Raw genomic sequence first — 25368 nt, forward strand, 5'->3', positions numbered from 1 at the left:
TGTAGAAATGAAGTATGCCCATGGCTGATTACCAGTTAATGCCTTCTTTTTCATTATACCTTCTCTGAAATATTTGCTGCATGTAAACCTTTAGAAGAGATAAAATGTTGAGCAAAGTAGTATTAGAGCTAGGTTGCAAAGTTAGAAATTAATATAGCTTCTGTATTTGAAAAGAAATCCTAAAGTACACACTTAAGTACTTCTTCCATTTGATTGATTAAACAGGAAAGACAAAATGGAAGCAGACAATGTCCTACAGTTAATATATATGCTGACACTTCCATGATAAAGTGATAATTTAGAACTGCCAAATGCAGCATGTCTTTCTCAAAAATAAAGATTCTTTGCTCAATTTCTGCATGGAAAGTTGGCAAATTTTCTTTAAATGTTATGAGCTTTGGCTATAATTCTCAAATTACTTTTAATCTATGCAAGCATTGTTTGCACAAAAGAAAAGAGTTTCAATAAAAGCCTACTGTATATATTGTGGCACATCTTTAACAATAGTTCTAGTCTTGGCGACATTATAGAATGATTTTATTTATGTTCTTTTATCCCTTTAGAAAATGAAGGAACACCCTGAGCTATAAATCTTTTTCTTCTTTTGGCTGCTTCACATACAGAATACAATATGATATCGTTCACATTCTGGCAGTTTTACACTCCAGAGAACCCTTGTTGAGTTAAAGTTTCACTGGTGCTTGCACTTCCCCAGTACCATCAAGCCAGATGATTTTTTTACCACCACGCTACAGAGGGAGAAATATAAATATATTTTGTTGCTAAATATAAATAAATTTATGTTATTCAGCATTTCCTGATAACTCAGAATCAGGTTTAATATCACTGGTATATGTCATGTAAGTAGTTGTTTTGCAGCAACACTACACTGCAATACATAATAAACGTACATTCATTACAATAAGAAACATATATATACATTATACTTCATTGTCGCCAAACAATTGATACTAGAACGTACAATCATCACAGTGATATTTGATTCTGCGCTTTGCGTTCCCTGGAGTACAAATCGATAGTAAGTATTAAAAATTTAAATTATAACTCATAATTAGAAAATAGAAAAGGGAAATTAAGGTAGTACAAAAAAAACTGAGAGGCAGGTCCGGATATTTGGAGGGTACGGCCCAGATCCGGGTCAGCAGTCTTATCACAGTTAGAAAGAAGCTGTTCCCAAATCTGGCCGTATGAGTCTTCAAGCTCCTGAACCTTCTCCTGGAGGGAAGAGGGACGAAAAGTGTGTTGGCTGGGTGGGTCATGTCCTTGATTATCCTGGCAGCACTGCTCCGACAGCGTGCGGTATAAAGTGAGTCCAAGGACGGAAGATTGGTTTATGTGATGTGCTGTGCCGTGTTCATGATCTTCTGCAGCTTCTTCCGGTCTTGGACAGGACAACTTCCATACCAGGTTGTGATGCACCCTAGAAGAATGCTTTCTACGGTGCATCTATAAAAATTAGTGAGGGTTTTAGGGGACAAATAAATAAGTAGTGCAAAAAGAGAGCAAAAATGGAAAAAAAAATTGAAGCAGTTCACGTGGTCTCATTGTCCATTCAGAAATCTGATGCTGGAGGGAAAGAGGCTGTTCCTGAAATGTTGAGTGTGTGTCTTCATGTTCCTGTACCTCCTTGATGGTAGCAGTGAGAAGACAGCATGTCCTGGCCGATGGGGGTCCATAAAGATGGATACCACCTTTTTGAAAGTGTCCTCAATGTTGGGGAGGCTAGTGCCCATGATGGAGTTAGCTGAGTTTACAACTTTCTACAGCTTTTTCTGATCCTGTGCAATGGCCCGTCCATACCATATAATGATCCAACCAGTTAGAATGCCCTCCATGGTACATCTGTAGAAATTTACAAGAGTTTTTGATGACATACCAACTCTCCTCAAACTCGTAATGAAATATAACTGCTGTTAAGCCTTCTTTGTAATTGCATCATTATGCTGGGCCAGGGGTAGGTATTCAGAGATGTAGACACCCCAGAACTTGAAACTGCTCACTCTTTCCACTTCTGATCCTTCGATGAGGAATGGTGGATTTTCCCTCGAATTTCCATTCCTGAAGTCCATAATCATGTTTGGTCTTACTGATATTGAGTGCAAGGTTGCTGTTGTAACACCACTCAATCAGCTGATCTATCTCACTCCTGTACACCTCCTCGTCCATGCGAGGTACTGTTGAAATTATAAAATACATTAGCATGGGAGCAAAGTTTGAATGTAGAACATAGATCAAGATAAAACAGCACAGTTCTGGGCCTTTTGCCCATGAGGTCATGAGGACATTTAAGTTGGCACAACTTAAAAGTTCTCTGAACACAATTGTGTTTGGGAATTCATTACAAATAGCAAAGGAAAAATTTCACAGAATATTGGATTGTCACTTGCACCAATAGAAGACATATCTTCTATACAAAGACTAAATTCACATTTATGTTATGCATTTCATGAGCTTTGGAAGTACAAAATACTTCAGAGATAATGAAGCACCTTTGAAAATCTAGCCACAATAGTACAAGGAAATTCATGATTTCCATGATCCTCTTTAATCCCTTTTGCCAATCAACTGTCCAGCTCTTGGCTCCATCCCTCCCCCTCCTGTCTTCTCCTATCATTTTGGATCTCCCCCTCCCCCTCCCACTTTCAAATCTCTTACTATCTCTTCTTTCAGTTAGTCCTGACGAAGGGTCTCGGCCCGAAACGTCCACTGTACCTCTTCCTAGAGATGCTGCCAGGCCTGCTGCGTTCACCAGCAACTTTGATGTGTGTTGCAAGGAAATTGAGTAGCCAAGTTTTACAAAGCTAAATCTCAGAAACAACTATATGAATGACTAGTGGAAATCTTTATTTGTTAGTTAGTAAGAACACTAATCAAAGACCATTTCCCAGCTATGTCACATTTATCTGGGATCTTTTATATTGTCTTCAATCGGGAGCTCAAGGCCTACTCTTTAATAGCTCATCCTAGACTGCAGTGAAAGTGCCACCTCAGACTATGAAACCACAGCTTTATAACTCAAGAGGATAACTATGCTTCAATGTAGCCCAGCTGCCCTGGTAAAAATGCAGAGGTGGAAATTACTGTCAGTGATCTTCATGAGATATTTCACTGTTCATTGCTTTTAACAGTTTTTCAATTAATTCTAATCACATCTCAAGAAAAAAACGAAGAAATGGAATTAGAACTTGTACTGTACCTGTCCATTTTATTAGATAATTGAAAAAAGATGTGATTGAGTTAAGTAAACAATCACTGAAGCTTCTTCAAACAGGAGAAGAACCTGGACAAACTAGATAATCATGAAATGAGGCACTTCTTTTCAAATTCATGGGATGTTGGCATTATGATGTGCTTATTATTACCTATTTCTAGTTGCTTTTGTGAAGGTGGCAGTCAGCCGTCTTCCTGAACCATGGCTGCTCAGTAAAGAAATCCAGGATTTTTGTCCGGCAATCGATTTCCAATCCAGGATAGCCTTCATCCTGGAGGGCACATTGTTCCTATTTTCAAAGCATGGGAGCTGTAGATTTAACAGGTGCTCTGAAAGGAGCCTTGGGAGTCCTGAAAATAAGGAATTTACATACTGCCACAAGAAAAACTGCATCTAAAACATTTCCAGGAAAAATTCCACTACGTTCCCCACAGAGGTAAAACTGAAAACCAGAAAGTGACGTCGGAAATAGGTCCTTAGCAACTTCACACCTAATGAATAAGAGAAACAATATGTTTCATAAAAATGTCAGAATTGCATATTGCCACTTGGTTGTATATAATTTATTCTAGTAAAACGTTAGGGGTACCCGGAGTAATCAAGAAAACATTTCCTTCTAAAATGCATTTTTCCTTAATGAAACAGGTCAGACAGCATCTTTGTAAGGTTATCTGTTGAATTCCATCGTCAGAACTGGGAAAGAGAGATAATAAATGAGCTTTTGGCAACAAAACAAAATGCTGGAGGAACTCAGCAGGCCAGGCAGCATCTACGGAGGAAAATAAACAGTCAACGTTTCGAGCTGAGACCCTTCGATTTCCAGCATCTCTTGTTTCTCGAAATAGTTTACAGTGGCAAAGTGAAGGAGTGGTTTGAAGAGCAAAGGCTGCATCTCTGATAGTATCAGTATAAATGAGTTAATATAACAAAGTAGCAATTCAAAGTATAGCATGGTTTCTTGTCCACATACTATGCTAATAATAGTGTGGTTGTGGGAAATGACTCACAGGCCAGACTATACCTGTTAAAAAAAACCAACAAGATGACGGACAGAAATGGCCTGTTCTAATACAAATAGAAAATGTTAAGTTCTCTAAATTTAAAGAACATGATATTGGAACCCAAAAATTGCAATATGCCCAGGAAAATAGAAACACAGATACATAGAAAACGTACAGCACAATACAGGCCCTTCGGCCCACAATGCTGTGCCGAACATGTCCTTACCTTACCTAGAGTTACCCATAGCCCTCTATTCTTCTAAGCTCTATACACCCATCCAGGAGTCTCTTAAAAGATCCTACGGTATCCGCCTCCACCACCATTGCTGGCAGCCCATTCCATGCACTCACCACTCTCTGCATAAAAAACTTAACCCTGACATCTCCTCTGTACCTACTTCCTGGCATCTTAAAACTGTGCCCTCTTGTGTTAGCCATTTCAGCCCTGGGAAAAAGCCTCTGACTATCCACACGATCAATGCCTCTCATCATCTTATACACATCTATCAGGTCACCTCACATCCTCCGTCACTCCAAGGAAAAAAGGCCAAGTTCACTCAACCTATTCTCATAAGGCATACTCCCCAATCCAGCCAACATCTTTGTAAATCTCCTCTGCATCCTTTCTATAGTTTCCAGATCCTTCCTGTAGTGAGGTGACCAGAACTGGACACGGTACTCCAAGTGGCATCTGACCAGGGTCCTATATAGCTGTAACATTACCTCTCGGCTCTTGAACTCAATCTCACAATTGATGAAGGCCAATGCAGCGTATGCCTTCTTAACCACACACAGTCAACCTGCACAGCAGCTTTGAGTGTCTTATGGACTTGGACCCCAAGATCCCTCTGATCCTCCACACTGCTAAGACTCTTACCATTAGTACTATATTCTGCCATCATATTTGATCTACCAAAATGAACCACCTCACACTTTCATCTGGGTTGAACTCCATCTGCCAGTTCTCAGCCCAATTTTGCATCCTATCGATGTCCCGCTGTAAGCTCTGAGAGCCCTCCACACTACCCACAACACCTCCAAACTTTGTGTCATCAGCAAACTTACTAACGCATCCCTCCACTTCCTCATCCAAGTCACTTATAAAAATCATGAAGCGAAGGGGTCCCAGAACGGATTCCTGAGGCACACCACTAGTCACCGACCTCAATCCAGAACATGTCCCATCTACAACCAGTCTTTGCCTTCTGTGGGAAAGCCAGTTCTGGATCCACAAAGCAATTTCCCCTTGAATCCCATGCCTCCTTACATTCTCAATAAGCCTTGCATGGGATACCTTATCAAATGCCTTGCTGAAATCCATATACACTACATCTACTACTCTACCTTCATCAATGTGTTTAGTCACATCCTCAAAAAATTCAATCACACTTGGCAGGCACAACCTGCCTTTCACAAAGCCATGCTGACTATTCCTAATCATATTATGCCTCTCCAAATGTTTATAAATACTGCCTCTCAGGATCTTCTCCATCAATTTACCAACCGCTGAAGTAGATTCACTGGTCTATAATTTCCTGGGCTATCTCTACTCCCCTTCTTCAGTAAGGTAACAACATCTGCAACCCTCCAATCCTCTGAAACTTCTCCTGTCCCCATTGATGATGCAAAGATCATTGCCAGAGGCTCATCAATCTCCTCCCTCACCTCCCACAGTAACCTGGGGTACATCTCATCCGGTCGCGGTGACTTATCCAACTTGATGCTTTCCAAAAGCTCCAGCACATCCTCTATCATAATGTCTATATGTTCAAGCCTTACAGTCCACTTTAAGTCATCCCTACACTCACTAATGTCCTTTTCCATAGTGAATACTGAAGCAAAGAATTTATTAAAGTACCTCCGCTATCTCTTTTGGTTCCATACACATTTTTCCACTGTCACACTTGATGGATCCTATTCTCTCATGTCTTATCCTCTTGCTCTTCACATACTTGTAGAATGCCTTGGGGTGTTCCTTAATCCTGTTCACCAAGGCTTTCTCATGGTCCCTTCTGGCTCTCCTAATTTCATTCTTAAGCTCCTTCCTGCTAGCCTTATAATCTTCTAGATCTCTATCATTACCAAGTTTTTTGAACCTTTCGTAAGCTTCTCTTTTCTTCTTGACTAGATTTTCACCAGCCTTTGTACACCATGGTTCCTGGTGTATCCTATCATCCTTTGTCCTTGCTGTTGTGTGCTGGGACAGCAGGCTGAGGGTAGCAGACACCAAAAGAATCAACAAACTCATTCATAAGGCCAGTGATGTTGTGGGGATGGAACTGGACTCTCTGACGGTGGTGACTGAAAAGAGGATGCTGTCCAAGTTGCATGCCATCTTGGACAATGTCTCCCATCCACTACATAATGTACTGGTTGGGCACAGGAGTACATTTAGCCAGAGACTCATTCCACCGAGATGCAACACTGAGCGTTTTAGGAAGTCATTCCTGCCTGTGGTTATCAAACTTTACAGCTCCTCCCTTGGAGGGTCAGACACCCTGAGCCAATAGGCTGGTCCTGGACTTATTTCCATCTGGTATAATTTACATATTATTATTTAATTATTTATGGTTTTTTATTGCTATATTTATACTCTGTTCTTGGTTGGTGCAACTGCAACGTAACCCAATTTCCCTCCGGATCAATAAAGTATGTCCACCTATCTATCTATTTACCTGTCTTATTGGAACGTACCTATGCAGAACACCACACAAATATCCCCTGAACACTTGCCACATTTCTGCCGTACATTTCCCTGAGAACATCTGTTTCCAATTTTTGCTTCCAAGTTCCTGTCTGATAGCTTCATATTTCCCCTTACTCCAATTAAACGCTTTCCTAACTTGTCTGTTCCTATCCTTCTCCAATGCTATGGTAAAAGATAGAATTGTGATCACTATCTCCAAAATGCTCTTCCACTGAGAGACCTGACACCTGACCAGGTTCATTTCCAATACCAGATCAAGTACAGCCTCTCCTCTTGTAGGCTTATCGACATACTGTGTCAGGAAACCTTCTTGATCACACCTAACAAATTCCACCCCATCTAAACCCCTGCTCTAGGACGATGCCAATCAATGTTGGAGAAATTAAAATCTCCCATCACGACAACCCTGTTATTATTGCACCATTCCAGAATCTCTCTCGCTATCTGCTCCTCGATGTCCCTCTTACTATTGGGTTGTTTATAAAAAAACACCCAGTAGAGTTATTGACCACTTCCTGTTCCTAACTTCCACCCACAGAGACTCAGTAGACATTCCCTCCCTGACTTCCTCCTTTTCTGTAGCCATGACACCATCTCTGATCAGTAGTGCCACGCCCCCACCTCTTTTGCCTCCCTCCCTGTCCTTTCTGAAATGTCTAAAGCCTGGCACTCTAAGTAGCCATTCCTGCCCCTGAGCCATCCAAGTCTCTGTAATGGCCATTGCTCCAAGTACTGATCCACGCTCTAAGCTCATCCGCTTTGTTCATAATATCCTTGCATTAAAATAGACACATCTCAAGCCATCAGACTGAGCACATCTATCACCTGCCTATCTTCCCTCTCACACTGTCTACCAGCTTTCTCGATTTGTAAGCCAACTGCCCCTTCCTCCGTCTCCTGAGTTTGGTTCCCATCTCCCAAACTCTCTCCAATTAGCCTTAGCAAACCTCCCAGCAGGATATTGGTCCCCCTCTTATTCGTGCAACCCGTCCATTTTGTACAGATCACGCCTGTCCCAAAAGAAATCCCAATGATCCAGGAATCTGAATCCCTGCCCCTTGCTCCAATCCCTCAGCCACGCATTTATCCTCCACCTCACTCTATTCCTATACTCACTGTCACGTGGCACAGGCAGTAATGCCGAGATTACTACCTTTGAGGTCTTGCTTCTCAACTTCCTTCCTAACTCTCTGTAGTCTGCTTTCAGAACCTTCTCCCTTTTCCTAGCTATGTCATTGGTACCAATATGTACCACGACCTCTGGCTGTTCGCTTTCCCACTTCAGGATATTGTGGACGTGATCAGAAACATCCCGGATCCTGGCATCTGGGAGGCAAACTATCATCCGTGTTTCTTTCCTGCGTCCACAGAACCTCCTGTCTGACCCCCTAACTATAGAGTCCTCTATCACTGCTGCCATCTTCTTCCTTTCCCTACCCATCTGAGCCACAGGACCAGACCCTGTGCCAGAGGCGCAGCCACTGTTGCTTCCCCAAGGTAGGTTATCCACCCCAACAGTAATCAAACAGGAATACTTATTGTTAAGAGGGACAGCCATATGGGTACTCTCTAGTATCTGATTCTTGCCCTTCCCTCTCCTGACTGTTACCCACTCATTTGTCTCCCGAGGCCCTGGTGTGACTGCTTGCCTATAGCTCCTCTCTATCGCCTCCTCACTCTCCCTGACCAGACGTAGGTCATCGAACTGCATCTCCAGTTCCCTAACGTGGTCTGTAAGGAGCTGCAGCTTGACACACCTGGCGCAAATGTGGCCGTCTGGGAGGCTGGGAGTCTCCCAAATATCCACATCCGACACCTGGTACAGAACACCGGCCTCACAGATATACTTCCTATTCCTATTCTTCACAAATAACTTGTTACAGATTTTTAAAAAGTCAGAATGGGTATGCAATAGCGAATTAAAATGGCAAGCAGATGGAAGCTTTTCACCGTCTGAGTGAAGAAGTTCCCCCTCATGTTCCCCTTAAACATTTCACCTTTCACCATTAACCCATGATCTCTAGTTCCGGTCTCACCCATCCTCAGTGGAAAAAGCCTGCTTGCATTTATGCTATCTATACCCCTCATAACTCTGTCTACCTCTATTAAATCTCCTCCCAATCTCCTACGCTCTACAGAATTAAGCCCTAAGAGAAAGTCCTCTATGGAATGCGTCGTGAAATTTGTTGTTTTGTTAAAAAGTGCAAGTGAATCAGTGCTAAACCTGGAGAGACAGCTTGGTTTGTGGATGATGGAAAGGAAAGAGGTGGAAAGGTATTATGTTACTTGGAAAAGTGCCATATTACATTGATGAAAGCACAGACCAGTGAGTGGGAGCTCCTCATGGTGGAATGGAGGGCTTACAGAAGCAAGGGTACAAACTTAGCTTGGTGGAGTAACACCTCATATTGGGTAGCTTCTAACTTGATGGCGTGAACTTTGATTTCTCTAACTTCCAGTAATTTCTCTCCTCTTTTTTTCCATTCCCCATTTTGGTTCCCCTCTCACCCCTTCTCCTCCCCTGCTTATTACCTCCCTTTGGTTGCCTTCCTCCTTCCCATTCTTCCACGGTCTACTGTCCTCTCCTATTCGACTCCAGCTTCTTCAGTGCTTTGCCTCTTTCACTTAACCTCTCCCAGCTTCTCAATGGGGGAGCGAGTTTGAGTAGGATTGAAACAGAGGCTGTTTCACGTATCCCACAAATAGGCAGGTATAACTTGGGCCGTTAAGTACACCTGTGATCTACAGAAAATAAATGGATTTGAAGGTGAATGAGTGTAAAAGTGATCTCTGCATTACTAGGGAGGGTTGTGTTCATTGAAAACTATTCATATCACAATTTTCCCACAATGGTAACCAACAATATCTGTGCATGCACCAAGAAATACAAGTTGAAATCAATTTTGTGTTTGTCTATTTCCTTTTTTTACATAAATTCTGTGAGGATTCTATTCTGTATCTTCAAACCTTAGGTAGAGACTTGTGAATACTGTAAGGGTGAATTTCTATAGCTGAAGGTCTACAACACAGAGATTGCCTGTATTGATGGAGGGAAACTGCTTGGGCTATGTTCATTGAGGAAGTGGAGGCCCTTCATAATTTTCCCTGTTAAAATCATTACTAAATGCAAAAACTGAGTAACAGGTCTTTACAGGTCAGTAGAGATAATAGGTTTGTGTACGTCAATGAGAGCAGCTTCAGGCTCTGCTGTGAACCTATTCCTTTTATATTTAACCTGTCCCCTTAACACTCAGTGTCATAAATTACAGGCACTTTTAAAACCGGAGAAACCCAGATGAGCTACTGAAACTTTATTATTTCAAGGTGTCTGGGCTTGGACTGGATTCTCCTTCATTGAAGTTTTATCAGTGGAACTAATTTCACCCTTGAGCTTAACCCTGCTGTTATTCGAAACCATTATTGTGAGTAAGAGCCAAATATTCAATTGAGGAAGGCAATCAGGGTTATAAAATTAACTTCATTGACTGCAGGTGGTATAGTTGCCATTACCACCGATTCCCAGCTTAAGTTTTCTTGCTTCATTCAAAACCTGTTGTTTTTTTTTCTCATTAAGAGGTTGTTTCATTATTCTTTACATCCACATTATCAGGTTGCAACATCCAAGTGGGTTCTTTTCTCAATGCATTTAGTGTCAGTAATATATACTGAACCACTGAAGAGATGAAGAATTGCTAAAACACATGTTTCTTACTTATTCCACTCTCAAAACTATTCTGCACATGTGCACATATGTGACACATTTATGTGCACAGCATCTACCACTTACTAAGCTACAACCAGGGCAGGGGTTGAATTGTCAGCGGTCGCCAAGGTGACAATGGCAATGGAATTTAATGATTCAGGTCCATGACTTGCAATGTTTGCACTTTTAGCTGAAGGGAGGTCACACAACCAACTCTGTCAAAGAGATTGGGCCATATTTCAGTTTCTCCTGCCCAAGGCTAGAGAGGAGAGAAAATACCTGACTTTGATAGAACTGCAGGTTTCCCTTGTGCTTAACCTTTCAGTGCATACAACATGCTTTGTGAGCACTGCTTCTCGGTTCTGGTCTGTACTGAAATGGAAAGGGCTTCCGTGCTCTCAACATCCAGCTCATAATCAGAGTCAGAGACGCTTGTAAACTGATATGCCATAATCTGAGTTTATTCACATTGGTTTAGCTTCCCCCCTCCTCCATGCCGTACTTTGAAGGACAAAGAATGATATCTTGCAATGTGTTCGGAAACCATAGCTGCTAACACTATGTGAAGCTGTAGATTTCCCTTTTGTTGTGATGTGATATGTAACAGCATACAGAATGGGCCCAGATGATGGTGATAGAATTACAGAATGATAGAATAATTGCAACACAGAGGAAACCATTTAACCGATCAAACCTGCACCAGATCGGTGCTTTTTTGAGTGACAGGGGTGCAATGGTGCCTTAAGGTTGTCATAGCCGGGGCTGGTAATGGGATAAGCTCCAGCTACCTATAAAATGCTCCCAATGGCATGTGTCTCAAATAGCCTCTGACAACCAAGTCCTGCTCCTGGCTTTCAAGTGTGGCTTAGCTCTTAAGCCTGGAGGAACCATTTCTACTGATAGAAGAAGGGGTAAAGTGGATTACTGACACATTAAAACCAGTCACTTGGCAGCTCATCTAGGAGAAGAAAAACTCTAATCTCAAACCTCCGCCATCTTGTGGCTATACCCACTTATGAGGAAGGCTTCGGGAGTAAACCCTGAGGAAAAATGCAGAGCTGGAGTCCCTCAGGCAATCCCACATTGAGTTCAATGTTGACTGGCAGCTCCTGCGACTTCGCTGGTGCCAAACTGTATTGACCTCTCCTGTTCCTTTGGATTCATCAGCTGCGCGGAGAGGGGGGGCCTGCTGCATGGGCAACAGCTTGCTCTCCATATCGTACTGACCTGGCTTGCGTATCATGTAGACAACTGGGATGTAACATCCATTGCTGACCCTGGCCAGTGGAGGGCCTCCGGGCAGTGCAGTGATCAGTGTCTGCAACTACGTGTAGTTGTGAAATTGGCAGCTACACTAGATACTCGGACCACAATCACTCCTATGAAGTCACGTGTCTTTTTCCTGCGGTAGGGAATCCAGATTCTCGGGGGCTTGATATCTGGCAATGAACTCCAAAGCTGGGATTGAACTGCAAGGCAATCTACTCCCGCTTCCTCCTTCCCGTGTTCCTTGAGAGCCTCCCAGGTTACGTCAGCGTCCTGTTCCTATGAATGAAGAAGAAGAAGAAAGTTAGCTTTATTTGGCATGTGTACATCGAAACATTAAATGAAACGCGTTCTTTGCTTCAAGTAAAATCAGTGAGAACGGTTCTGGGCAGCCTGCAGGTGTCGCCACACCTGCAGCACCAGCATAGCATACACACAGCTTGTACATTTTTGAAAAGTGCAAGGAAGCTGGAACACCAGTATAAAACTCACGTGGTCACGGGGAGAACATACAAACTCCTTACAGACAGTGGCGGGAAATGAACTCCAATTGCTAATTTCTGCAAAGCAAAGAGCTAACTGTTGCACTACCATACCACACAACTGTCATAACCTGGGCAGTTCACAAGTCAGATATGCAGATTGAACCGTGTTTCCACACAGCCCCACAGCAGCCAACAAATCTCCTCCACCAAATGCCTGTAAACTGTGGAGGGCACTCCCTCCTGTGTTGGTCATTGTCCAGTCCACATGGAGAGTCTCAACCAGTAATACAACTGTCCAATTCCTATCACAATGAGTTCCTTCAGCCATTTGTGTTTTTTTTTGGTTTTGTTGACATCTCTGGTCAGCTGCACTTGTACAAGGCCTGCCAGTGCCCCCCCCCCCACTGCAATGCTCAAGAGATGCCAGTTACCTTTAAGCCATACAGATAAACGATGTCTAGTGCCAGCTAGTCACCATTTTGGCCCCTCACGGGAGTTTCCGTGCAATGAGCAGCACAGTCAGTGGTGAATGAACACAGTAATCACTATAATTAGCACCAAATTATCATCTTGCCTGCATTCCACTGAATCGCTACAGCATTTGGCCTACTGAGGAATTTACCAGACCCCATTCATTTCCTCCCCCAGAGCATTGCAATCAGTGTCCCTGTTAGTAGGATGCTTGAGAGACCAAATACAGGGATTATTAGATGCTGCTTGACCTACTGAGCTCCTCCAGGATTCGTGTGTTGATCGAAGAGTAATATCCCTACAGTACAGCATCCCTCCCTCACCACTACCTGCTCCCAACCGTAGAGATATTACAGAACATTAACTGTAAAATAAAGCATAAAGAACACGGCAGATAATTTCAAACCAGCCAAGTGAAAATAAACAGCTGATTACATGTGAGATGGGAACCCTGTACGTCAATTAGCAGTTTCAAGGCAACTGGCTCAGCGCTGCTCAGGCAAGGACACTTAAAATGTGTTCAGTGAGAATACAAAACGGATCACACACAATATGCCAAGTAACATGAAAATGATGCAGGTGGCAACAACAGCACTGACAGTTTCCTCTGCAGGCACCACCATGGGAATACAACAGCAGAAGCAGAGAGCAATGATCAATGATTGTCTTCCAGACGGCTGGGAAGCATAGAGTGTAGACAGTACCAGGACCACTGCTCCTTTTTGGACATATGTGATCAATAATCCAAATTTGTTTAAGCTTGCAGATGTTAAAACACAAATGAGACTGTAACAGAGCATAAACACAAGGGATCTGCAGATGCTTGAAATCTGGAGCAACACACACAAAATGCTGGAGGAACTTAGCAGGTCAGGCAGCATCAGTGGAGAGGAACAAACAATCGACATTTTGGCCTGAGTCACTTTATCACTGCAGCAGAAAATGGATAGGTAGAATGGCAGTCACTTGACCTAATATGGATGGGAGCAGCTTGCTGGAAAGAATGCAGTGGAGCAATGTTAGTGGGGTTTCTGGAACAGAAAGCCCTTGGGTTATACACACCATCAAAGATGGTAAGATAAGGTAAAAAAAAAGCTTTTTTTAAAGTAAGGACATGTTTGGCACAGCTTTGTGGGCTGAAGGGCCTGTATTCTATGTTTCTACGTTTCTAAGTATCTGAATGGACAGGGTCTGATTAGGGATAGTCAACACGGCTTTGTGTGCAGTGGGTCATGTGTATCCAATCTTTTTGAGATTACGAGAAAGGTTGATGGAGGAAAGGGGGTGGACATTGTCTACATGGTCTTTAGCAAAGCCTTTGACAAAGTCCCACATGTGACGCTGGTCTGGGAGGTTAAGCTGCTTGGCATTCAGGATGAAGTAGGAAAGTGGATTCAGCATTGGGTTAGCAGGGAATACACGGAGTAGTGGTGGATGGTTGTGTCTCTGACTGAGGCCTCTGACTAATGATATGCCACGGTGATTTTTGCAGGGTCCATTGTTGTTTATCATATATTTTAATGATTTAGATGATAATATGGTAAACTGGATCAGGAAATTTGCAAGTGACACCAAGATTGGGGTGTAGTGACCAGTGAGAAGGATGTCAAAGCCTGCAGGGTGATCTGGTCCAGCTGGAAACTGGTGGCCTCTGTCAGTTGCAGTTGACCATGGATGTTGTGTTCTAGCTGTTGAAGTTGATATGCAAGTGTGATGGACAGCACTCGGTAAACACACTCCTCACACACACACATTCACTTACATACAAACACTGAGGCGACTGCACACACTTCAATGTCTTCCCCGGTATATTCTCATAATTAACCCACTGTTTTCCCTCAGCATTGCTACATACATTCAGAGTCAGACACCAAGGTTTAGTTTAATTTCATTCCTTATTTGTACCTGACGTGGTGTCTGCTGGGTCGGAAACCAAGCTGAAGTGTGTGGATTGGTTTATTGGTGCCTCTCCTGCCATACACGGTGGAATATTCCGTTTCTTTAGTGATGGGGATTTGTAAGTGTGTATTTGTTGTTTATATACTGTATGTAAACAGATCCCACGACCTCACTTCGGAAAATTGGACCATCAGGCCATACTCCTCCTCCCGGCTTAAAAACAGAAACTGAAGCGGGAGGTCACGGTGTCAAAAGTAGTGTCGCGTTGGACGGAGGAAACGGATGAGGTCCTCCGTGACTACTCTGAATCGGTGGACTGGTTTAGTATTCAAAGACTCGGCAGCTAAGCTCGATGAGTATGCCTCAGTGTCAAAGACTTTATTTGGAAATGCACGGAGGACTGTGTGTCTCGCAAGACGATCCAGGTATTCCCTAACCGGAAACCTTGGATGATTTATGAGGTTAAGTCCCTTTTAAAGGCTAGAGCTGCGGCTTTTAGGCCCGGGAATACCAGTTGCTACACGGAATCCAGGCGTGAACTCCAGAAAGCCATTAAGGGCGCCAAGAGGCAATATTGAGCCAAATTGGAAGCCCAGGCTAACCAAAGGGATGCCAGTAGACTATGGCAGGGTCTAAATGAGATCACTGCATGCAAAGAAAAGGCTGGGAATATCAATAACTGTGGTGCTTCTCTTCCTGATGAATTTAACATATTCTACGCAAGATTCGAACAGAAGAGGAGCATCCCGCTCCCTCTGGATGAACCGGACCTGGTGGCATCGCGATTCATCGTCACCGAGGAGGACGTTAGAAGGGCCTTCCTAAAGATAAATCCAAGGAAGGTGACGGGCCCAGGTGGCGTCCCGGGACGGGCTCTCCGGGCCTGTGCAAGCGAGCTAGCTGGAGTGTTTGCTGACATCTTCAGCTGCTTCTTGCTTCAGTCTAAGATCCCCTCGTGTTTTAAGAAGGCAACAATAATCCCAGTGCCGAAGAAGAGCAAGGTGGCATGCCTGAATGACTATCGACCTGTGGCTCTGACATCAATTGCTATGAAGTGCTTTGAGCGATTTGTACTCCAGGGAGCACGAAGCGCAGAATCAAATATCGCTGTGATGATTGTACGTTCTAGTATCAATTGTTTGGCGACAATAAAGTATAAACTATATAGTAAGTTCCTCTTACTAACTCTTCCTTCAGTTAGTCCTGACGAAGGGTCTCGGCCTGAAACGTCGACTGTACCTCCTCCTAGAGATGCTGCCTGGCCTGCTGCGTTCACCAGCAACTTTGATGTGTGTTGTGTAAAGTATATCTCTGTCTATTTTGTAATCTGATTGTAACTACATTGTGGGGTGCATCATATTCTAATTCATATGTAGTCTGAAGTTAATTTTGTTGGTAATTAAAGATTTGTCCTGGTGCCTATATAATAGATTTCTTTGTAGAAACCTGTTTTACTTTCACTGCTGACTTTCCATAAAATTTTAGAGGAAGAATCTTCAATGTAGCACCATACAGGTAAATAATTGTCCATTAGTTTCAGTTAGTATTCTGGAATATTACCTATACCAAAAAGAGAGAAATTTTGCCTGACCTGCTCAGAATATAGGCAAAATATCGCTATTGTATATAAATTATATCTGTCTTGACAAGCTGACTTATTACTGGTTGAAATGATAGGTCATCTTCCAAAGACTGAGAACACGAGAAAGCAATTAATCTCTGAATAAGAAGACAAACCTACATCACAGTTAGAAAATTTACTCAAGTTACTCAAGTGTGCATGGATAAATCATATTTAACATTAATTTTTCTGAACCTACAGATGTGCATTAATAGTGTACAAAAGAATAACAAGTTTCTTATTTTCCTGGGTATCTTTACTTTCCCAAGAACTTGTTCTTATGTAGAAAACAAATAACAAGTGTTATAAAATTAAATCCCTTGAAAGCCATGTTTAACAAGAAAACAATAGTTTTCAAACAGAATGCACAAAAATTAAAGAGCCATGGAGACTACAAAGACATAATTTGACTTGATTGTTGATAATTCATTTAATCATATCAGAGGTTTAACTATGTGTCTGCAGAGCTATTTGGCTGTTGCTGATGCAACCCAAAACACACTTATTTCAATTAATTTCTTTTTAAGTTTACTTGACTTGGTCCCTCACTAATTTCAGAGATTAGTTTCACATTCAGCAGTTGATTATTGTATGTTTATTTAGTGCATATGTTCTGTACATTAAGCTTCATGTTTTCCTTAAATACGTAAGTATTTCCTACATCAAACTCTCAGGTCTATGAATTCAGTTCTGTTTGAATGACTTTAATCACTCCACCATTGACACCACTGCCTTCAGCTGCCAAGGTCTAAGCTCTGGAAATTCCTCATAAATTCATCATTATTTCTTTCTTAAAAGCTATCTCTCTCATTAAGATTTTGGCAATCTATCCCTGTGCATGGCCAGGCAGTACAAAAGATGTGCTTTTGCCTCTTCCCTTCACCATCCATGAAACCAAGAATTCAAATACATTTCTTCTAATCTACTGTATTGTATTGTGTCCTTTTTCATAATGTGGTCTCCTCTTCATAGGAGAAAACAAAAGTGGATTGGGTGATCATTCTGCTGAGCACTTCCATTCAGACCTTGAATTTCTGATTGCTTGTCACTTTAATTCCCAGCCCTTTCTCACACAGACCTATCTGTTTATGGCCTCCTGTATTGTTACCTCCGGGTACAATGACAGCTTAAGGAACGACATCTCATCTTCCATCTGAGCATGTTGCAGCACCTTGGACTCCATATTGAATCCTCCAGTTCTGGGTAACTCACTTTTTCTTGTTGAGTATAACTGGCCATTTTTGCCTGTCTTCACTTTGACTCAATTTTCTTATTCTATTCATACAAGCCTAGCCCATTGGCATGTCTCACAGCCTTATTATTAACACATTACACACATAAAGAAGCACCATGTGTTTTTTTTAAATTGGTATTCTAACACATTTGCTTTTACCATATCAGAGATAATCCTTTTGTTTGACCCATCTCTCCCTCAACTCCTCTGCAACTGCAAACTAACTTGCCTTTACTCATTCTCAGTTCTGATCAGGGCCGGTCTTTAGGCAGTGCTAGCCTGGGTTGGGCTGCAGCCCGGGGGCCAGAGCTGCAGAGGGGCCTAAAACAGGTAGCTATCATCATGGCAGACAAAAAAAATACGAGGATGGAGCACAGAAAAGAAAAAAGAAAGATGAAAAAGACCGTGAGAAAGAAGCATTAAAAAAGACACTGAAATTGATAGAATTTTTTAAACCTGTTCTTGATGATGCAGCAGTACCATCGCTCTTGTCACAGTCTGAGACAGTGGACAAATGGAGACTTGTTCAACAGCTAGTGCTAGCACCAGCGTTAGCACAGGACCACCGTCCTTGCCACAGTCAGCAGCTAACGTTGAAGAGGCAGAGAGCATGACTTTGGGATTCCCGACCACAGAGGCCTCCGAACAACCAAGTCGGGTCGCCATAATGTTAACATTACCGCTACTGAGGATCCTTACAGCACCGATCCTGCTCTCTGGGGAAAGGAAACGTTAGATGATTCAGTCCGAGCATACTGGGCTAAGAAAGGGCCAGAGTCCTACCAGAATAAGGATGTGGATATCAAAGCTTCGGAACGAGTATACAAACAGCAGAGATGTTTTTTCTCCAAATTTCACTTCAAACGCAAGCTCGTAAATGGTGAGTACATATCAAAGCAATGGCTCTTATATTCCCCTTCCACCGGCTGTGTGTTTTGTTTTGCATGCCACATCTTCAGTGATGGTAACTGTCAGTCCACCTTTAAAACTGGCTTTAGCAACTGGAAACGTGCCGCTGAGCGCATAGGAGAGCATGAAAATAGCGAACACCACAGGAAAACGATACTGACCTATGTTACACTAGCGTCTGACAGCAGAAGAATAGATACAGAACTACAAAAACAGTTCGAGTCAGAGTGTGTCTACTGGACCGACGTATTGAGAAGAGCGGTGGCGTTTGTGAAGTTTTTGGTCGAGAGGGGACTGGATATCCGAGGCTCCAGTGACATATTTGGCAGGCACGGCAACTACATGGGCATTCTAGAGGTAATAAGTGAGTTTGACCCGTTTTTGAAGGCACACAGACAGAAATTTGGAAATGCAGGATCAGGCACCCCTTTATATCTTTCACCTAAAACATGTAAGGAGTTTATTGAGCTCATGAGCGATCGAGTTCTGTCAGAGATCATCAGTGAAGTCAAAATGGCCAAATACTTCTCTATTAGCATCGATTCAAGCACAGATGTTGCACATGTAGATCACCTCACATTCATTTTACGTTATGTGTTAACTGATGGAAACATTCAGGAGCGATTCTTACAATTTCTACCCATTGAGAGCCACACAGGGGAGGTTTTATGTGAGTCTGTGCTCAAAGTTTTAGGAGAGGTGAATATTGACATAAGCAACTGCAGGGGGCACTGCTATGACAATGCTGCAAATATGTCTGGTGCATACAAAGGCTTACAATCCCACATCAAGGAAATCAATCCACTTGTTGAGTGGGTTCCATATGCAGCACACACATTGAATCTTGTTGGAATCAACAGTGTCAAATATTCTGTTGAAACAGCTGATTTTTTCAGCTTCATGCAGTTTGTGTTCAACTTCTGCTCCAAGTCAACTTCTAGGTGGAAGTTGGTGACCGCAGGACTTCAGCCTAATGCGAACAAGCGCATTGAAACTCTGAAGTTTCTCTCTAATACTGGATGGGCAGCACATGCAGAAGCCACACAGGCATTGTGCGGAAATTATGCCAATGTTCAAGATTCGTTAAAGAGCACTGCAGATGATATTAATCAGAATGTGGCAACTAGAAATGAAGCAAGGTCACTATACAAAAAAATGGACAAGCTTGAGATGGCTTTTCTGAGCAAATTGTGGCATTGCGTTGTTCAGCGCTTTGAAAGTGCAGGTGTTGCATTGCAAGCCGTAAATCTAGACCTGTGTAATGCTGTGGATTTGGTGAGATCACTACAGGGATACATAGCAAGCTTGCGTGATCAATTTGAAACTATGTCTCCAACAGTCTCACAAGGGTACAAAGAAGACACCCAATGACAAAGAAAACGTAAAGCCTTTCTGGGTGAATCCACAACACCTGATGTTGGCTTGTCAGCCAGAGAAAAATTCTCAGCTACTGTTTTTTTGGTCATGATGGATCAATTACTTGCAGAAATTGATTGCAGATTTGCATCATATATAATGACCTTAACAACACATTTGGCATCCTAAACAATATCCCTTCTCTCTCTGTATGAGATCTGCGCAAGAGAGCATCTGATCTCCAAAGCAGATATTCAGCTGACCTGGAGTTAGACTTTGTGGAGGAGATTGTCTATTTCAGAGAATTTGTTAAGTGGCAAAGATATTTCATCCGCAACAGAGCTTTTATGCTTCCTCAGAGAAAAAAACTTCAGATCATCTTCCCAAATGTAAGCATTGCTTTGAGGCTTTACCTGACTCTCCCTGTCACAAGTGCAAGTGGTGAGCAATCTTTCTCCAAGCTCAAGCTAGTGAAGAATGGGCTCAGATCCACAGTGGGACAGGACAAGCTGAATCATCTTACTCTGATGTCACTTGAAAGTGATCTTGTTCAGAAACTGGATCTTAGTGATCTGATCAAGGACTTTGCTGCGAAGAAATCCAGAAGAACTAGGCTTTAATTTTGAAAAACAAGCACCTGACTTTGTAAATATCTAGGCTTGTGTGTCAGTGCTGTTCCTGTTTTTGTGGCAAAAGGCTAACAGTTGACTGTTTACAAACCTAGTCAGTAATAAGTGGTCTTTACTCTGCAAGCCACACAGCACAGCAATAGGTTAGTGTGTGCTAGATCTCATTTTTCAAAAAAATTGTTGGAGTATTGTCAAGTTTCCTAGTTTGCCATCGTGCCATCTCTCTTGGCCTTTTTGTCTCTCATTTCCATTTTACTTTCTGAGAACACATGGTTGAGAAAAATACCTAGACAAAAATATTTCGGCATTGTTTGAGAAATAAGGCCTATTAAAGATTTATTAAAGATGGCCAAATAAAGATTTAAGATTGGGTACATTATACTTCGTCTCCTTCATAATTTTACTAAACCAACTAAGCCTAGGTCAATTTTTGAGTGCTTTAGATGCTGTCCTTCAAACTAAGAATCTGCATTACTTTCTGTCCTCCCTCTTAAGGTCTGTAAGTTTATAGCCTACGTATTGTACTAAACCATTGTCTTGGTCCACAGCTTTGATACTTAGACCAGTACGACCTTTGCTCTTGTTCTTGCCTTTTTTTGCTTGGTACAGCAGCATTTTACAGTGTTGGCAGGGACCCATCAGGGCCTCCAGCCCAGGGGCCCATCAGGGCCTCCAGCCCAGGGGCCCCAGCCCCACTAAATCCGGCCCTGGTTCTGATTAAGGGTTTAAGACTATTGCTCTTCCACCAATGCTGCCCAGCTGCTGAGTACCTTTTCCAGCATTTAATGAAAAGATTTTCCTTGGGCAAAGGTATTCAGAACATGGCACAAAGCAGGAGTAAACGGCAGAACAAACTCCAGGGGCTGAATGACCTAAACATTTCAATGTAATAAATCATTCACATCAATTGAAACAATGTATTAGCACAGAATTTAATATCCAATTATTCTTCTTCTGTTATATTCCATGATCAATACCTTAGAATCCAGGCAGCATTCATCCATTCAGAAAATTGGAAGGCAAAGAAAGACTTAAAATGTCTGAATAAAACCAGGTGGTTAAAATTCAGAGAACTGGTCCAAGCATCTTGAAAGAATTTACACACAGCCTAGAAGTTGGGCAAAAATAATGATCTCTATATTTTTGACAGTCATTGTACTACAGGTATCTTAAAATCTTCAAGCCTTGGAGTTGTGCAATTCCTACCTGTACCATTGATGCAGAAAACTTGAAATTGTTCAAAGACAAATGGTTCACATGCAGAAGAAAATATACTTTTCAGGCAGGGATTAAATCATCTTCACTTCCTGTTCTTAAACCTTTCAACTACATAAACAAGACCACGATGTTTCCCCATGAAATGTTTTAATTAAAATATGGCTTTTTAAGGGAAACCATTTTTAGTTAATTTTATATTTGTGTCTTATCTGTTTAGAGAATATTTGCTAGCCACATTTAAATGAAACGACATCAATGGCCCTGGATTTATGCAGCTACAATTGCAACCAAGTGCTCACGATGAAATTCAGAAGGCCACAGAAAAACATACACTTTACAGGTGGTTGCTTTAATTCAGCAAGTTGATTTACTTGATAAAGGATCAGCCCAAAACAAAAAAAAAATCTTTTTACTGGATATGTAAACAGATAAATTATACTTCAAAAGAAGTTTAGTACTTTTTTAAATAGAAAATAATTTTTAATAGAAACTGGATTAAGTTCTGAATTGGATTTATGTTAGAGATCATGATTTATCAATTAAGGGTACTTAAGACCCAGTCATGAAATTTTGATTCACAGATGATAAAACTAAAAAGGAATAAAGATTTGCTAGTCCCTAGTTATCTTTTTCATAAACCAAATTTCTCTTCCTTCAAACTAGAGACAACTTAAGCAGGCTAATACTTACAGACAGACAGTCACTAATTCCTAAGAAGGCAATGCTCTTTGAAGTGCAGATTTTCCTCTGTTAAAGTAAAGCATCAATTTATCTGTAAGCTGACATTTGCATACAGGAAGTTTGGCCAAATCAAAAAGGACACACGATCTGAAGCAGATGCCTAGTTTCATTGAATGTAATGAACATCCTAGTATCATTTCCAACTTGATCATTATATTCACATATTGGCCTCATTTGTTTTCTGTTATCATATCCCAGCTGGCTCAACAAAACCATCAATAATGTTTTAGATAATAGTGTATGTCCTCCTCCAGATAAACAATTATTTTTGCTATAGTACATGCCAATATTTCGTGAGGAGTCCACATATTATACATCGGCCTGCTGGCCACAAAGCACCTTTCCAACAAATACAGAAACAAGAATCTGTTAAACAAGTACTGTAATGGAAGGGAATTTTGCAATATATTGTAATTGCAAACTGCTTTTTGTTCATGCATTCTTATTGAATGCTTAATAGGATTAAAAGTGTACCACACTAAAAAAAAATACAGCAGTATATTTCAAGATCCTTCATCTTATCCATATATTAGAACAAGTAACCAAACACTTTTTGAAAGAGAGCGATTTTAAGAAGCAAATTAAAGATGGGCAAAAATTAGAGAAGTGAATAACTTGGGAAGGGAATTCAAACCATCAGGTCTAAGCAACTGAAGACAATGGCACCAATGGCCAACTGCTGGCAAAACACCAGAATACAAAAGTGTCCAAGATATTGAAGGCACAGGACAGAAAGAAGCTGTAGAAGTTCGTAAATTTAGTCGGCTCCATCTTGGGTACTAGCCCACAAAGTACCCAGGACACCTTCAAGGAGTGCTGTCTCAGAAAGGCAGCGTCCATTATTAAAGACCTCCAGCATCCAGGACATGCCCTTTTCTCACTGTTACCATCAGGAAGGAGGTACAGAAGCCTGAAGGCACACACCCAGCGATTCAGGAACAGCTTTTTCCACTCTGCCATCCAATTCCTAAATGGACATTCAATCCATGAACACTACCTCATTTTTTTATATATATTATTTCTGTTTTTGCACATTTTAATCTATTCAAAATACATATACTGTAATTGATTGATTGATTTCTTTTATATTATGTATTGCACTGAACTGCAGTTGCTAAGTTAACAAATTTCACAACACATGCTGGTGATAATAAACCTGATTCTGATTTTTTCAGTAAAGCCTAGAGATTTTGTTTGGATGCAAATTTTAAAACCAATACATTGTCCAATTGAAAACCAAAGAGCATATGGAGACGATGATGAGCTAGGAAAGTAATTAGAAGATAGAAAAAGAGAACCCAGTTTCATATGCAATGGAATAGATAAATCTGGAAGAAACTAACGAATGGGCAAAGGTTTCAGCAACAGATTCATTGGGAAAGATGAACCATATCAGAGCGCTGCTACTGAGCTCTGATAATTGAACAATGAATTAGTGAATTTATTAAAATCGTTAGAGCTTCTGTGTGTCATATTTCTCTTAGCAATTGATTCTTAAAATCACAACTATTTTTACTCATTTGGACAATCCACATCTGAAACATTGCATATTTTTTCTGAGTGTAACTCTTAAAATTGGAAGATGAGTATATGGTTCAAGATGCTTCATAAATGGCTAATCATAAATTAATGCAATATGGATGACAAGTAACATAACCTTCAGAGGTAACCATGGTAAGTTACACTAACTGTTTCAGTGTTCACTCACCTTCCCTCCACTGCTTTTGATATCCTCTTCATTTCATTCTACCTATCCAAAATCTATCCAGTATGTGTCCAGAAATTAACCTGTGTTATTATCACTCAAAATTCCTTCACAAACATCAAATCCTTAAAACCCTCATCCCTCACCTACACACTGTCATTAAATGATATTTCCTATAGATATGTCACCAACATCAGCTAATAAATGTCATTCAATCATGGCAGAACTTTAAGTCATGAAGTAAACCATATGGCTGTAAGATCTAGGAGCAGAACAAGGCCATTCGACTCATTGGAGTTCGCTCTGCCATTCCAACATGGCTGATTTATTATCCTTCTCAACCCCATTCTCCAATCTTCTTCCCATTACCTTTCAGGCACTAATAATCAATAACCTATCAACCTCAGCCTTAAATCTTCCCAATGGCTTGGCCTGCACAGCCAACAGTGGCATAGAATTCCACAGATTCACTAGCAACTGGCTTAAAAAATTTTCTCCTCTCTGTTCTAAATGGATGTCCCTCAGTTCTGAGGCTGAGCCCTCTCACTCTAAATCACCCACTTTAAGAAACATCTTCTCCACATCCACTCTACCAAGATCTTTCAATATTCGATAGATTTCAATAAGGTTCCCCTCACTCTTCTAAAATCCAGTGAGTACCAGTCCAGAGCCATCAAATGTTTCTCATATGTTAACCTTTTTATCCCTGGGATCATTGTCGTTAAATCCACTGGACTCCAATGCCAGCACATTATTTCTTAAGTAGGAGGCCCAAACTGCTCACAATACTCCAAGTGCAGTCTGACCAATGACTTATAAAGCCACAAAATTAAATCCTTGCTTTTGTATTCTAGTCCTCTTGAAAGGAATGCTAACATTGCATTTGCCTTCCTTACCACTGACTCAACCTGCAAGTTAACCATTAGGGAATTCTGCACAAGGATATCTCTTTGCACCTCTGATTTTTGATTTTTCTCCCTATTTCCAAAACAGTCCACACCTTTATTTGTTCTGCTAATGTACATGGCCATGTATTTCCCTACACTATATTCCCCCTGCCACCTCTGCCACCCCGTTACCCCAATCTATCCAAATCCTTCTGCAGACACCCTGCTTCCTCAATGCTATCTGCCCTTCCAGCTATCTTCATATTGCCTGCAAACTTGGCCTCAAAGCCAACAATTCCAAAAG

This window comes from Mobula hypostoma, chromosome 4 (genome assembly GCF_963921235.1).
Source record: "Mobula hypostoma chromosome 4, sMobHyp1.1, whole genome shotgun sequence".
Taxonomy (NCBI): domain Eukaryota; kingdom Metazoa; phylum Chordata; class Chondrichthyes; order Myliobatiformes; family Myliobatidae; genus Mobula; species Mobula hypostoma.